Here is a 14,846-nt window from a genome sequence, read left to right on the forward strand (position 1 = left end):
ATCGTTATATACGTGCTTAACTGATGTAAATAACGCATTTGTAACAGGCTCTATAGTCTCCCCACTTGCGCACAGCTTTAGGTACAGGTATTGCTGTTCAGGACGTGCTGACAGACGCATGCGTGAACTGCCGTTTGCCTATTGGGCGATATGTACTTACTCGTGAGTGTACTTAAAGTGAGTGTCCTTAAAGCGGGGTATGCCTGTATATATATATATATATATATATATATATATATATATATATATACACACACATGTAAAGGTATCAGTACCGTGTTAGCCGTGCTTTAATAATCAATATCGTATATTCATTTTTGATTTTATATATATATTTTTCTGAATCAATCCATTTAGTCAGTATTGCTTTCCTGGCTGGCAGCGAATCCCAAATTTCGTTCAGTATTTTATAATATTCTCCCGATAATCCATCTGGGCCTGGAGTTTTTATATTTTTTAGATTCTGTATTGTTTAGTTGATTTCATTTGTGGTTATTGGGGAGTTTATGCTCTCTAGCTGGGCTTCACTAATCTTTGGGATTTTTAGCTTCATGAAAAACTGTTCTCTTTTTATTGGGTCAACACTTCCCTTGTCATAGAGCTGGTCATAATATTCCTTGAAAATGTAACTTATTTCCTCTGGTTCTTTTTTTATTTTGCCCTGTTGTGTCTTCTAACTTGGTAATCAGTTTCATGTTGTTCAATCCTCTCATAAGGTTTCCCAACAATCTGCCTGATTTGTTTCTGTGTTTAAAGAACCAAATTTCTTTAGTGGTTTGGTTTCTTTTTTCCTGATTGTCTAGTTTAATCTCGCAGGCAGCTTTTTTTGGTCTATAGTGCTCTTTATTTTTTGGGGAATCTGTCATTTTGAGTGTTTTATAGGCTTGCCCTAGTTCTTTACTGGCTTTGTTGAGCCCCTTATTGGCCTCCCTCTTGTGTCTACTAACGTATGAGATGATTTGGCCTTATGTGAATTGTGTACTACGTCCTAAGAACCAATGTTTTAATGAATCACCACTGTAAATCAGCGTGGGACATTATAGATATGTAGTCACTATAGCAGGTAAATAGTTGCCTCTACACATAAGCACATTGGTGGACAACAAATAAATGGTGCTGAGTAAAACGTTATTTTATTCCAAATGGAAGATATACTTCCCAGTATAAAGAGGTTCTAAAACTTATCTAAAAATACAGCACATTACTGTATATAATGTGATGTCACCAACTGTACAGTACTTATGACAATAGGATACATATCAGCCCCTCATTGCTGTATTTTTAGATATGTTTTAGAACCTCTTTATACTGGGACATATATCTTATGTTTGGAATAAAATAACTTTTTACTCAGCACCATTTATTTGTTGTCCTCCTATGTGCTCATATGTATAGGCAACTATTCACCTGCTATAGTGACATATCTATAATGTCCCAAGCTGATTTACAGTGGTGATTCATTAAGACATTGGTCCATAGGATGTAGTACACAATCCAAATATACATTTATGTGGTACAGAGTGCAAATAAGGTGGCGGCTTTTGGTGTACCCCACACTTCTTATCCATATGTACCTTTCACTAGACTCTGTTTTATAGTTGAGCGGTACAGTAGGTCCCTCTTTTGGCTGTCTATATGATCTCTGGTGGGCGGGCCTTCTCGTGTGCAGCTTCAGAGGTTTGGAACCCGCTACCGCCAGAACTCTTTACCACTGTTTCAGGCTCCGTATAGGGTTGCCAGGTGGCTTGTCCAAAAATACTGGACACAATGGTAAAAGATGCGAACCCCACGCCCTCCGAATATATATAACAAATACCCTACGCCCTCGAATACATATTACAAATACCACCACGCCCCCGAATACATATAACAAATATCCCCATGCCTCCTGAATACATTTAACAAATAGGCCCACTCCCCCAAATACATATAACAAATAGCCCCACGCCCCCAATACATATAAAAAAAAACACCCCAATACATATTCATATACAAAATACACCCCCCAATATATATAAAATTCAGACTTACCTTGGAGATGGTGTCATGTTGGGCCCGGTGGCTGCAGGGGGGCCGGTAGCTTCGGAGGGGGGGCAGTGGCTGCAGAGGGAGGGCAGTGGATGTGGAAAGGGGGCAGTGGCTGTTGAGGGGGGCAGTGGCTGTGGAGGGGGGGGCAATGGATGCGGAAGGGGGGGGGTGGTGGCCAGTCAGAGCAGATTCCGTCATGCCCGGCTCTCCCACACTGCAAGCTTCTCTCTCCCTGTCTGTCCCATGCTGAGGTGTCTGATGCTGACGCACGTCAGGCCTCCCTCTCACGCCAGCACTCACCGGAAGCCCAGCTGTCATCCGTGCTGACGTCAGAGGACCCAGCGCGTGTCAGCATCAGACACCTCGGCGCAGGACAGACAGGGAAAGAGAAGCCTGCAGCGGGGGAGAACCGGACATGGCGGCAACTGCTCTGACCACCGGCCCCCCTGCATCCACCCTGCATTCGGAGAGAGATAATACCGGACACACACATGTCCGGTATTACCTTTCATTTTATACTGACGCAGGGGCAAAATACCGGGCTGTCCGGTTAAAAAACGGACACCTGGCAACCCTATCCGCATAAGACTTACCTCTTCCTTCTCACTTTCCCTGTCTAACAAAACAATTGTATATAATTTTAATTTGCTTAACTGTAGTATTGCGATGTCCCCTTAAGTGGAAGTGCGTTTTTACTCAAAAAATAAATGATGACGATGATGGCGACTCTCAAAAAAGTCGCCGCCGCTCATAGTTCTTTGAAAACTAAAGCTGTCTCACATTTGAATCTGTAACTGTTTCATACGCCCATAACATATATTATCTTTAACTGTTCATGCAATGTCTGTAAATATAATGTATAACCCTGTTCATTTAATGTAACCATGTATTGTCATCTTAACTCTGTGCCCAGGACATACTTGAAAACGAGAGGTAACTCTCAATGTATTACTTCCTGGTAAAACATTTTAGAATTAAATAAATAATAAAAAGAAATTCAAGAACACAAACACAGTAGTAGTGTACTGTCGCAACATCTTTTATTTTAAAACTTCTCGGGTGGGGGGTAGCGGATACATTTGCTAAATTCCACGCGCTTCACCTCATTCATGCCGCATTCATGCTGAAATTCATGTCACATTCATGAGGGGGGAGAGCGCTGTATGCTGGATTATCAGTTCAAAGAATATTTTCAACAGGTTATCATAATGTTTTGAACCCCACACCCCCAAATAAAAAAATGTATGGCTGTAGGTTGAATTGCTATTAGACTTTGAAGACAACAGCTCGCGATCGCCTACTTGACAATTTCTAAATGGTTGGAAAACAGAGCGCATCTGGCCGCGGTTATCAGAGCGGCTCGGCTTCGGACGCTTTAGAATAAAGGCTGGCGCAGCTGTATGTAGTACAGTTTCTAATAAAGTCCTGAATGTTGAAACTTGAAGAAACTTGATTACACCAGATTCATAAAATGCGTCTCCTATGCGTTTCTCTCCCTTTGGTGCTATGTCAAGGAGTGAATAATCACTGCCATAGTATATCTACTACCAATTAAACTTAATTAAAAACAGCTGTCATGGTCAGTTTAACACTTGCATTACATTTTTGTTCCTAGCAATGAAACCTTTAATTCCCCTGAGCACAATAGATAACGAACTAATCTACCATTTATCATTAGCGAATAATAAATACTAATTTTATTGAATCTCTTGTATTGATTTAAAAATAAAATGTAGTTTATATTTATGTTTCAAATACATTATTTACGTTTTTATTTTATAATGTATCTCTTTGATAAATTCCATGTGCAGTACCTTAAATATTTTATTGAAAAAAATAAATGAAATGGTAAAACTGTCTGGTCTTCAACTATTGTTAAAAAAAATCTCATCCAAATGTTACAACTATTATGTTGACTTTCACTGTGAATAGTGTGCATTTTTGACCTACGCACAACATTTAAGTGCTTAAATACATTTACATAATACATTATATGACGCAAATAAGATTATGGTGGGACATTTCAAGCTTTGAAATTTATGTTAAACAGGAAATGATCCCTAGAGGGCTAAGGATAAAGCTGTAACCTTCCCATCATATTATTAAGGAGGTATTTTTGAGTAAATGGGATGATATTTTGAGTAAATGCTCTTTCGGATTGATGTCAACATTCATTGAATATGAGAAACAATCCTAGTTGAAAATACAGAAAGAAATCCCACTGTATGTATAGGAATATAAGAAACAATAAAGCGCTGCTATTTATGGGATGCATGAAAAGGATTTGAAACATGAGACAGAAAAATTCCAGAAAGTGATAACATCGCATGCAGTAAGCACAAGACATTTAGGAGAGATCTAAAAGATTATCAACAAAATAATGTGTTATATTTCCATCTGCACGCAACTATTTTAAAATGAAATCAATGAATAATAATTTTTGATAAGTAAATGAAGAGTGCACATTCGTGGGAATATCTTTTTTTTATTTTGGTTCATACTGTATGTTCCACTGTATATCTATTCCTTGATTGTGCACCCCCAACTAATAATTGTCATGGATTTTATAAATACTACTGGAGCCAATAGAGTCTTGAGCTTACTGTTGACAATGGTAGTCTCTTGGTTAATACAAACACTGTAACTACCTTACTACCCATTGTATGGCATAGAGGTACAACTGCTATGACATACAATGGATTAACCTCCTCCCTTAATCCCCGTGGGTGACCTAACCTCCATCTTCATGGCACCTACCCCCACAACCCGCACCCCCCAACAAACCTAACCCCTCTAAAGTACTGGCCTACTATCCAAAGGTGGCTAATAGGTCTGATAGCCAATATAAACAAAAGAAGCAATTACACCAGGGCTAGGAAGCCCTGAAACACTAGTGTTGCCTTGGAGATCCGTGTGGTGACTATGTACCTCTTGTTTTTTAACTTACTATTAGACGTTTTGGGAAGTTATTTATCTAGATTATATTGATTTTTGTAAATGTACTTTTTTGTAATAAATTACTTTTTTCAACTAATAGCACGTTTTTATTTTTAGGCGTTCTGGTCTGATCTAAATGTTTCTATGTATGTGTATTTGACCTGATGTTGAAGGTGCTAGACCTTAGCACCAGTTACAAGTATAAACACAGGGTCAGTGCAAAGTCTTTTTTTTTTAAATCTTTTTTATGATCAGTACATTAAAAAAAATGGCATAAGAAATGGTAAGAAAAATTGCACAGTATTATCGAATACTACAGCATTGGTTTATTTAAAAAACAAAACAAAAAAAAACATATGTGATTTTTCACGTTTTGCAGCTGTAGCTCCCTTTCACTATGCCTATGGGAACTATGCGTGCTGCTGTAACTGTTGCTCACAGGAGGCCTAAGTGGGAGCCTGAGGTGAGCTTTGTCTCCTTACGTGCAGCGCCTCCATCTATGAGGGATCTCAGCATTGGCGGGATAACCCCTCACAGGAACCGTATACACATCTTTACTGTACACAATACTAAGCACACATAACACACAATACATAGGTACCAACAATATAGTGCAGTAACCCCAAACACAAAGTGGTTCCCCTAAGTACTGAGGGTGCCGTGGCACCAATAACCCTGGTGTCCTGTCCCAGCAAGTCCCACCCAAATGTGAGGTAGTGCTACCCCCTGGGGATGTAGGTGCACGTTGGGTACCTGGCTGGATACTCCAGTACCCAGGTGCTGCTTGGCATAGTGTGTTGGAGTGGGTCCTCCAACACAAATCCCTCTCTGATAAGGGCCTGCTCCTCCTCATGGGGTGAGCTCCAGCCGGAGGGTCTCACCTGAATGTCCTTGGGTATTGCGGCCTGATCCCAGGTCGCAGAGCATGTATATAGATGTAGCCGTGACCCCTGATTCACCCCAAAGAGCGGGAGGTTGCGCTTGCAAATAGTGGTTGCAAAAGCCCGCGAAGGAGGAGAGTGCAGTTGGCGGGAGAAAGCAGTCCCTTGACCCAGCAGCCCTGCGGGGAGGGTCAGGTGAGAGAGTCTAGCCAATGGGCGGAGGAGGTGCCAGAGATATAGGCAGTGGTTGCGCACACGTGGAGTTAGAGCTGATTGGAGAGGAGAGGAGACGGAGAGTCTGTGAGGGGAGGTTGAACCGCCCCGGCGCAGGCCAGGTGCCCCAGGCCCAGTTAGCCCTGAGTCACCTTAGAGACAAGCTGAGCTAGGGATCGCCTTAGTGAGGTTCCTGTCCCCCTAGTAACTGTAAGTCTTGACCAGGACTATACTGTCGAGAGGGAGGTCTGGGCTCAGACCCCCCCCTTTGGAGTTGCCGGAGTCCGGGTGGGAGCGCCCTGGACCCTAGAGAGAGAGAGAGAGATAGATCGGTGTCGACGTACAGAGACCCTTTTTGAAGATCGTGGCAGTTCCGAGCACTGGAGTGCTCGGCAGGTATTTCATCAAGTGCACCAACGGTACCATTCATTCACCCGAGACATAGTGGCTACGCAGTCACCCATACACACACATAGGGCCTGCTGTGAGCGGGAGGACTAATCCGTAAGGATCGGACACGGGGTGGCCTCACCCGGTGGCGGGTGTGGGGATTATTGTTGGTGTCCGCCGTGGCGCATGTTGTGGGGCGTCCGCCGTGGCGTGTTATATAACATATACACATATAAAGGAATGTTATGGCATGTAATGTACTGTGAGTTTGGTCTGCAAGTAAAAGAGATTGGTTTTAGAACTTGGCTGTGTAATTCTTGCATATACGTCCTGCGAAGACCCACTCCCCCTTTGGCGGGAGCTGTCGCAGGTGGAGGCGCTGCACCCATTATAAATATTGCGCGCACCCCAGGCTCTCCGTGGCACAGACTTAGGCCCTGTGAGCCTGCAGGTATTACAGCACATGGTAGCTGCTTGCTAGTGATAGGAAGCAGGGCTACATATATATAACAAGGGTACTGCAGAGTAGCAGGTTGTTTCACTCAAGACCTCTCCTTGCATTCTACTTATGAACCCGGACCCTCACTGACTACTGTAGGTAGGTTTGTGTCGACCCAGGATTACACCACTCCGCTTAGACTGATGGAATGGCACTGCCACCACTCTACTATGTCTCTCCTCCACTCTTCCTGGGTAGGGACCATTCTTAGCTCTCTATCTGCAGCAGCTCTGCTCTCTCACGGTCTCATCTCTCTCTTTCTCTTATGGTCCCTCCTCCTGTGACCTCATCCTTTCCCTACACCCAATGATGTTATTCCTTTCCTAGGTTCACAGTCACTGTCTTGAGAGCACTCCCTATATCCACCGGGAGGCAGCGTGCATACATAACTGCATACACAAGGGGTATTACCTGTATATTTATTTTCATTCTATCATCCTCAGGAGAAAAGTGCAGATGGGAGGAGTTAGGATGTGCTTATATTCTAATGAGATATACTTGTCCATTATTTCCTTTTCCTCTGCATCACAATTCTCTAAGTCTGAGGTAACATAAACCGCTCTAATTTATGCCAATATGACAGAGGCTAATGATCTGTGTCCTATTGGTATGAGATGTGATACAAACTTCTTACATTTGGCACAGCAATAAAAATAAGTCTGTAAAAGATTAACGTTTAAAAAAAACACAACCTTTTCTGATGTATAACCCCCCCGCCCCTACTCAATATGGAGAAAAGTGAGGTAATTCAGAGTTAATGCATCAGATTTCATTTACTTGAATGAAAGTTAATGCATCACTAACATCACATTAACCAGTCATTTGAATTAAACCTAATGCACTGTCTAAAACACATCAACCCTGCTCTGTCAGGCATTTTCAGTGCACCACGAACAGCTTGAAATAAACAAACTGTATCTTGTACAGCTACACTGTGTGAATTGATTTCTCCTAAATTCTTGCTTAACAGGCTGAGTGGGGAAGAGTGAGTGATGTTTTCTATTTGCTTTGGGAATTACTTTACTAAATTCAACTCTTGACATGTCAGTTCTTTCACATATTAGATTGTTTGTGTAGAAATCTCTCTGCAACTTCTGTTCTAGCTATACTGAAAATTAAGTTTGAATGTGTATTTGTACTCAATGATGCTGTGCAGTCTTCATTACCTGCCCAATTATTTTCTGATAACATTATTAAAATCACAATTATGGTAGGCAAACTATGTATTGATAGTTATTTGTTACTATTGCAATAAACTTTGTAAAAGATTGCATTATATATGCATTGTGTAATAATTGGCGCTGTCACTTTTGCAGATTCAATTTTCTGAATCATACAATATTTTGAAATCCCTTGATGATGTTGTCCCTGGAGTTGAAATATTGATATCTTAGTACCTAAATATAATGTTTGCCTTTTCTTTTTACCCATTTGCTGCAACACAATACAATACAGTAGTTTATTGATTTGCAATACTTTGTGTATCCAGATGGCAGTGAGGCATTCATTGTGTGTGAAGGAGGTGTGAGTTTTTTCACAACGAAGTGAATAAATTATGGTCCATGTCATGGGAGACCAGGTTATTTACATCTTTTTAACAGGATCATTCAATGAGCAAAACAAGATAATTAAATAAATTGTAATTTATTCGGCATTAATTTGCTTGCACACAATGATACACAAAATACAGACAAAAAGTCACACTTAGTTTGGGACTGGGGTTGAAAACTACACTTTACTAGGTGCAGGGAACTCTATGGGAGAGTTTTACCCTGACCGGGACTTACAGTAGCTCGGAATCTCCTGGAACCAAAATCAGCATAAAATTCCATATGCCACTGGTACATTCTCTTCTGAGAACTTGGTTCCTCCTGACTGCGAGTTAGTCCAAATCTCCTGGAACTCAAATCAGCATTAAATCTCAGCCACGACCACTACATTCGATTCTGAGAACTTGGGCGCAAAAAGCTGGACTTAGACTCTGGCGGGCAGGCTTTTCAGGCTCAAAATTGAAGTCTGTTGCTCTGCTATTCACACAAGAGCAACTTTGAAAAGCCCGCCTACGTTCTTACTACCAGAGACCTCAAATCTGATTGGCTCATCGATTCTTGTAGTATTTCCAGTTTCATTCACAAAACTGAACAGCCAACCAAGGAACAAATCAGAGCCAAGCTGGCTAGAAAAGCCGGGTCAGCAGGAAATTTGAAATACCCAAGAGACATGCGCAAGCCTGCCAACTCTCCCCGTGGCTATCTCAATGCCACCCGCTGGGCAGGCTCCAGCAGGTTTGGCAGAACAAGTGGCATCCCTGAGGACTGACACTGATCTTTGGACCTTGTACTCCACCTTTCCCCGCTGACCAAATGCTATTCACACCTCTGGGCATCCTCTGGCTGCTTTGAACTCCGATGTCCAGCAGACTTACCGGCGCCTATGGGTTAGCTCGGGTACCGTGTTTGGACATTGGTCCCGAATCTAAAAAGCACAGTACATTCTATTAAAGTGTATTGTAATACACTTCTGATTCTCAGGGTACAGGGGACAGAAAAGGAAAAATATTGTGGTTTTATCTCTGCCTTATATCTGCCTTATTCCCCACACACTTTCCCTTGGACTCAGTTTGGACTCTCAGAATCCCCCCTCAACCTTATATATAGTTGGGGCAACCACAAACCATATACCGGTTGTGGGTCACTTTGGCACTAGCTGGTGTACCCCCCTTAACCTAGGGAGTCCCTCAGCTACAGGAATATATATTTATCCTTGTGCCTCATTCTCCTTTCTGGCTGTACTGAAGCAGGGTACCCTAGTGGTGAGTCGTGCTTACGTTTTCAAGGGGAGGTATTGCCGGGACAATGTGCCTACATGTATCCGAGAATCAGGCATGATCCCCAGGTACATTTATGGGGGAACCGACAACTCCAGGCCCCAAACTACTAGGCACATTCTGTCAACGGTTCCTGTGCAAAACCCCAGTTGAAACTCATACCCTAGCAATCCCTGCTTAATTGCATGGCCGGAAAGGGAAAAACACAACAAATACTTTTATTTCAGACAGTTCATTGGAATGATACAATGTTACTGGGCCCAAGAGCTAACTCTCTTGGACCCTTATACACGGATCAGGGGTAACCAAAACGGGCTTGACCTTTTTTCGAGAGCCTGGTTACTCCTTACCGTCACAGTCCATTTGAAAGAAAGCTGGAGCACTTCAGTAATAAAAATGTTTCTTAGTCAACATGCCAAGGTCTGCTCTCAACACTGCTTGAAACTGCAGAATACTCATATCAAATAACAACACATTCCAGAGCTGTCTAAAGCAGCAAACGTTTCCGTCTGTGCCCCCTTGCCTGCTCTTCCCCCTGCTCGTGTCCCCCCTTATCTTTTCTTAGGTGGTTTCTGACATCACAACATCATGTTGCCCCGCATTGCCATGGTGACTTGTCGCCAGAAGCACCGGAGACCAAGTAAGGGACTTACAGAGGCGCTCCCCCGTCAATTCATTGAAATGCTTTGGGGAAGAGCGTGGGGCCTCTGTAAGCACTGCGCCCACCCCCCACCCCCAACAAAAAAATATTGCACCCCACCCAAGGGGGGCGAGTTTGCGCACCCCCGGTCTAAAGCATTGCATGTTTATTCTTTATATAGACCTAGCCCAACAGCACACAAAAAATTAAAATAATATGCAATAAAATTGGTTCCAATATATTTAGGAATATAGAGTGGCACATTAAATAAAAACACAATCATGTCTATATAACCTCCCTTGTGGGATTGCTAGTGTCTACTGAAGGGGATAATAGGGAATGAACAGGTGAATGTATAGGAAATGCCCCAGCTAAATGTAACTAATTCCATATAGCTTATTCTATGTAGCTTATTGCATGTAGCTAATTCTACTTTGCCAAAATAGCTCATGTCACGTATCTGGCAACTCCTTAGTTCCAGAAACTGTTAGAATAGTCACCTGACGTGTATCCGTTCTAATAGGCTAAGGATGTCTGTATCTTGCCCAGTTACAGGGGTAGGATGATGACATCATGGGGTATAAAAAGCTAAAGAAGCTGCCAGGCCCCTAGGCTCCTGGAGTACACCAGAGAAGGGGAGCCTCACTGTCTTAAGTGTATGGTGTTAATGGTATATCATAAATGTGCAACTAATATTTTATGTATTTATAGAGAGAGGTGTTTCTTGGTGTAGACCATGAAGACATGATAGTGCAGCCACTATATATTTTTTCCTCTTTTTTGTGTTTCATGTTTTTTTCTTGTAGCCTTATACTGTAGTGTTGTAAACTGCACAGTGTTGTGGGATATCAGGTCACTATAAAACAGAGAGCGTTAAAAAAAATAATATATATATATATATATATATATAAAATATGTGTTATATTAAACTTCTGCTTAGTTTGGGAACTGGAGAATGTGATAACAAAGACAGGGCAGAATTTTTCAAGGAATGATACGCATGCCCTTGTGGACATGTCTTGTTCATAAACATTTAAAGTTAGGGTATTATTTGTAATGCTCCTTTTTGATTTGGAACCCCTGTAAATGGCATTTATATTTGTAAAGAGACATTAATGGTAAACTAGGAAAAAGAGTTGAAAATGTTGTGCCAGCATAGGAGATTGCTATATGACATTTCTCTTGGATTATGTTAAGACAGCACCATGAAGCAAAAGTAATGTCTAACTTTTAATAATATAAGGAACTAAATAGTAAAGATACAAAATTTGCTTTGTAGAGTTATTATGGAAATAGCAAGAATATATTTTTAAAGTATGTAGTTAATGTAATTGTGTCCCTCAGTACATCTAAAATATATGCCCAACGTACTGCATAAACAACTGTGAAATATATGCTGTTTTACTGCTGACATTTAATAGTTTAATTAAATTGACTGAGTAGAAAGATGAATTATGTAAATCCTTAAGTACCTAATGGACTTTTTAGATTAAACTGTAATGGTGTTCCTCTGCAATTTTTAGCACAATATGAGGAATATGAAGAAATAGTTAAAGGAATACAGTGTCCCAAAGAAATAAAAGATAATAAGGGTAAATATAGCCAAAAGATTACTCTGTAGGCAACTAAAGAAGGACAGAGAGAAGGTGACAGAGAAAAAGAGGTCATGAAAATATTTAAGTGTATGAACAAGCCCTATATAAACATGTTGAATCTTTGTCATTTTTAAATATCGAAGCCATACTCGTCTGTGTAGTAGTCAATTATGTGTAAGTCGAAAAAAAATGGAGATTTTACTCACCGATAATATTTTTTTCTCCTAGTCCCTGCATGGCAGCGGATGACATGAGGGACTAGGCTCTGCCCCTCTGAAGGTAGGATACGGACATCTGACTTGTTTGTGGCCTTATAAATCCCTCTTATGCCTGCTTCAGGTCAGTTTGTACATCTAGCCGAGCTGAACTATATACCTATGTACCCATATGTACCAAACAAAATGCACTGCAAAAATAGAGGTGGGAACTAGGCATGCGCTTCCATGGCGGGACCAGGAGATAAGAAACTATTGGAGAGTACAATTTAATTTTTCTCTCCTGTCCCTCCATGTCAGTGCATGGCATGATGGAATGCCCCAAAGCAGTTACTCATAATAAAATATTGAGTTGGGCAAATTATAGCGGCACTGCTGAGTGAAGGAGTTTCCTTCCAAAGGCAGCTTCTGCTGGTGAGCTCTGACCTATGCTCACAATCTCACATCGAATCAGGTCTGGATAACTCTGATCCCACACTGGCTTGAGTACTGTGATAATTTAGCAAATCAATCCAACTCCGTATTCAGACAAATTGGCATACTCCCGGTACGTTCCCTCTTTAGATCGCTGGCAGTTCATCCAGGCGTGCTTCTCTCTTGTTGGTCTTTGATAAAGTGCCAGTCATGGTGGGAAACGCGTCAGAGGATTTTTTCTTTACCTTCGTCTGTCTTCATCAAGCATAATAAATCATTTAAAAATCTACTCCTCCAGCCCTTCAATGTTTCTTAAGTGCTCTCCTTTTCTTTTTCTTTACTGCTATGTTTTAGAGTAAGGGGCTAAGGTTTTTAGAGTAGGGGTTAGAGTTAGTATTAGGGATTAACATTAGAAAGTTTTAGGGTACGGGTTAAGGTTAGGGACTCACCTTAGCTGTGTGTAGTCTCCTGGCTACTCCGCTGGTGTAGTAGAGACCACCACCCACTGAAGCTGGATGCCCCAAGTGAAAATGTTCCCTTCCAGGTAAATGGAGAATCAAGTGGCTAGTAGCCTTCTGGCTACCTACCCTGTATGATGGAGACCATCACCCACCGAAGCTGGGTGTCCCAAATGAAAAATTTCCCTCACAAGGAAATGGGAGAAGAAGATGTCAGTTGCTTCCTCACAGGCATCTTCCACAGAGAGGATCCTCCCTGAGCACCCTCTGTTACATCTCAGTATTCTGATTGGCTACCGAGCACAGAGCACTGCTGGTCTGACCCATGTGCTGGGTCTCTTCAGGATCATTTAGAGACTCAAGAGATCAATAAGCATTTTCAACATATGCAGTGCATGACTTTTATTCTATTTTAAATTATAATTCTTGTTTTTAAGTTGTACATATATATCTATTTTGTGGTTTTGAAGTCTAATATTGCTAATAAAATTACTGTATTATGTATTGATATATTTCAGAATGTATAAAATTATAAATCTTGTATTACAAACATCAGAATTGTTATTGTAGCATATGTAGGTATATCGTTTTAGTTGTATAATTGGTTTCACACTGGACCAATAAGATAGCAATACACATTGTAATCAACTGCTTAAATAGCAGCAGTATTAGGATAGACATTATTTCTCCTGACGAAGCTGAGGTGAAACGCGTTGAGTTGTGGGATCCCTGGACAGATGGGCGTAAGTGACTAGTTGGTGCACCTCCCAGTAGAGCAGTCACAGGAAGTGACGCAGAGGCTCTGGAGACCACAGAGAACGTTGTGGCAGACTCCTATGGTGAGGAGAACGCCATGAGCCACAGACGGTTGTATCTATATGCACATTTTATATGTTTTAAAGCGATATATAAAATATTGTAGACAATCTACACAATCGTTTGGTATTTCTCTGTTTTGCAAGATCTGATGGGGATTTAATCAGACAAGAGGGAACACGAGGAGAGAAGTTCTAGCTCTATTCAGAGAGAGTTGGTGTCTGATCTGCTGACAAACATTTGGGAATATGTGAGAGACATATACAATTCTCACTGCACTAAAGTTTAAATCTGAAAAATATCACACTATGCATTTGTGTATTTATTTGTTTTATATCATCTGAATGTGAGTATCCATGCTCCCCTTTACTGGAAGACATTGGTACAATGAGAGGACTGAGTGATAAAGAGGAATGATGTAGCTAGGGGGTGTGACCACAACTGGAGGAAATGGTATAGGAAAACAAGGCTAGAGTGCAACATGCAGAGAGAAGAGATGGAAAATAGCAAATAAATAAAGGGAGGAGACCGAATGTACTGTAGTAGTGAATAGTTTGAAAAACTCCATGAAAATAACAGATCTTATGAAAAAGTAACACAGTACATTAATGAGGAACCCACAAAGTAAAATAGTGCTGACCAGGGTTCTATCGCACAGAAACTCCATTCAGTTCCACTGGGGGCCATTTAGGGAATTAGAACATAAATTAGGCATACAAATAATAATTTATTTATTTTTTATAAAGCACCAACCATGTATGTAGCACTCTATCGTGGGAACATGCAGACAATAGAAAAATACAACGAGCTGTGGAATATAGGTAAAGATATGCATACATACTCCAATATGAATATTTAAAATCATTTTGTAATGTAAGCATATTCATTGCCAGAACAAAGTGGCTCCAATTGAGAATATGAGCAGTCGTGAAT

Source organism: Ascaphus truei, chromosome 1 (genome assembly GCF_040206685.1).
Source record: "Ascaphus truei isolate aAscTru1 chromosome 1, aAscTru1.hap1, whole genome shotgun sequence".
Classification (NCBI taxonomy): Eukaryota; Metazoa; Chordata; class Amphibia; order Anura; family Ascaphidae; genus Ascaphus; species Ascaphus truei.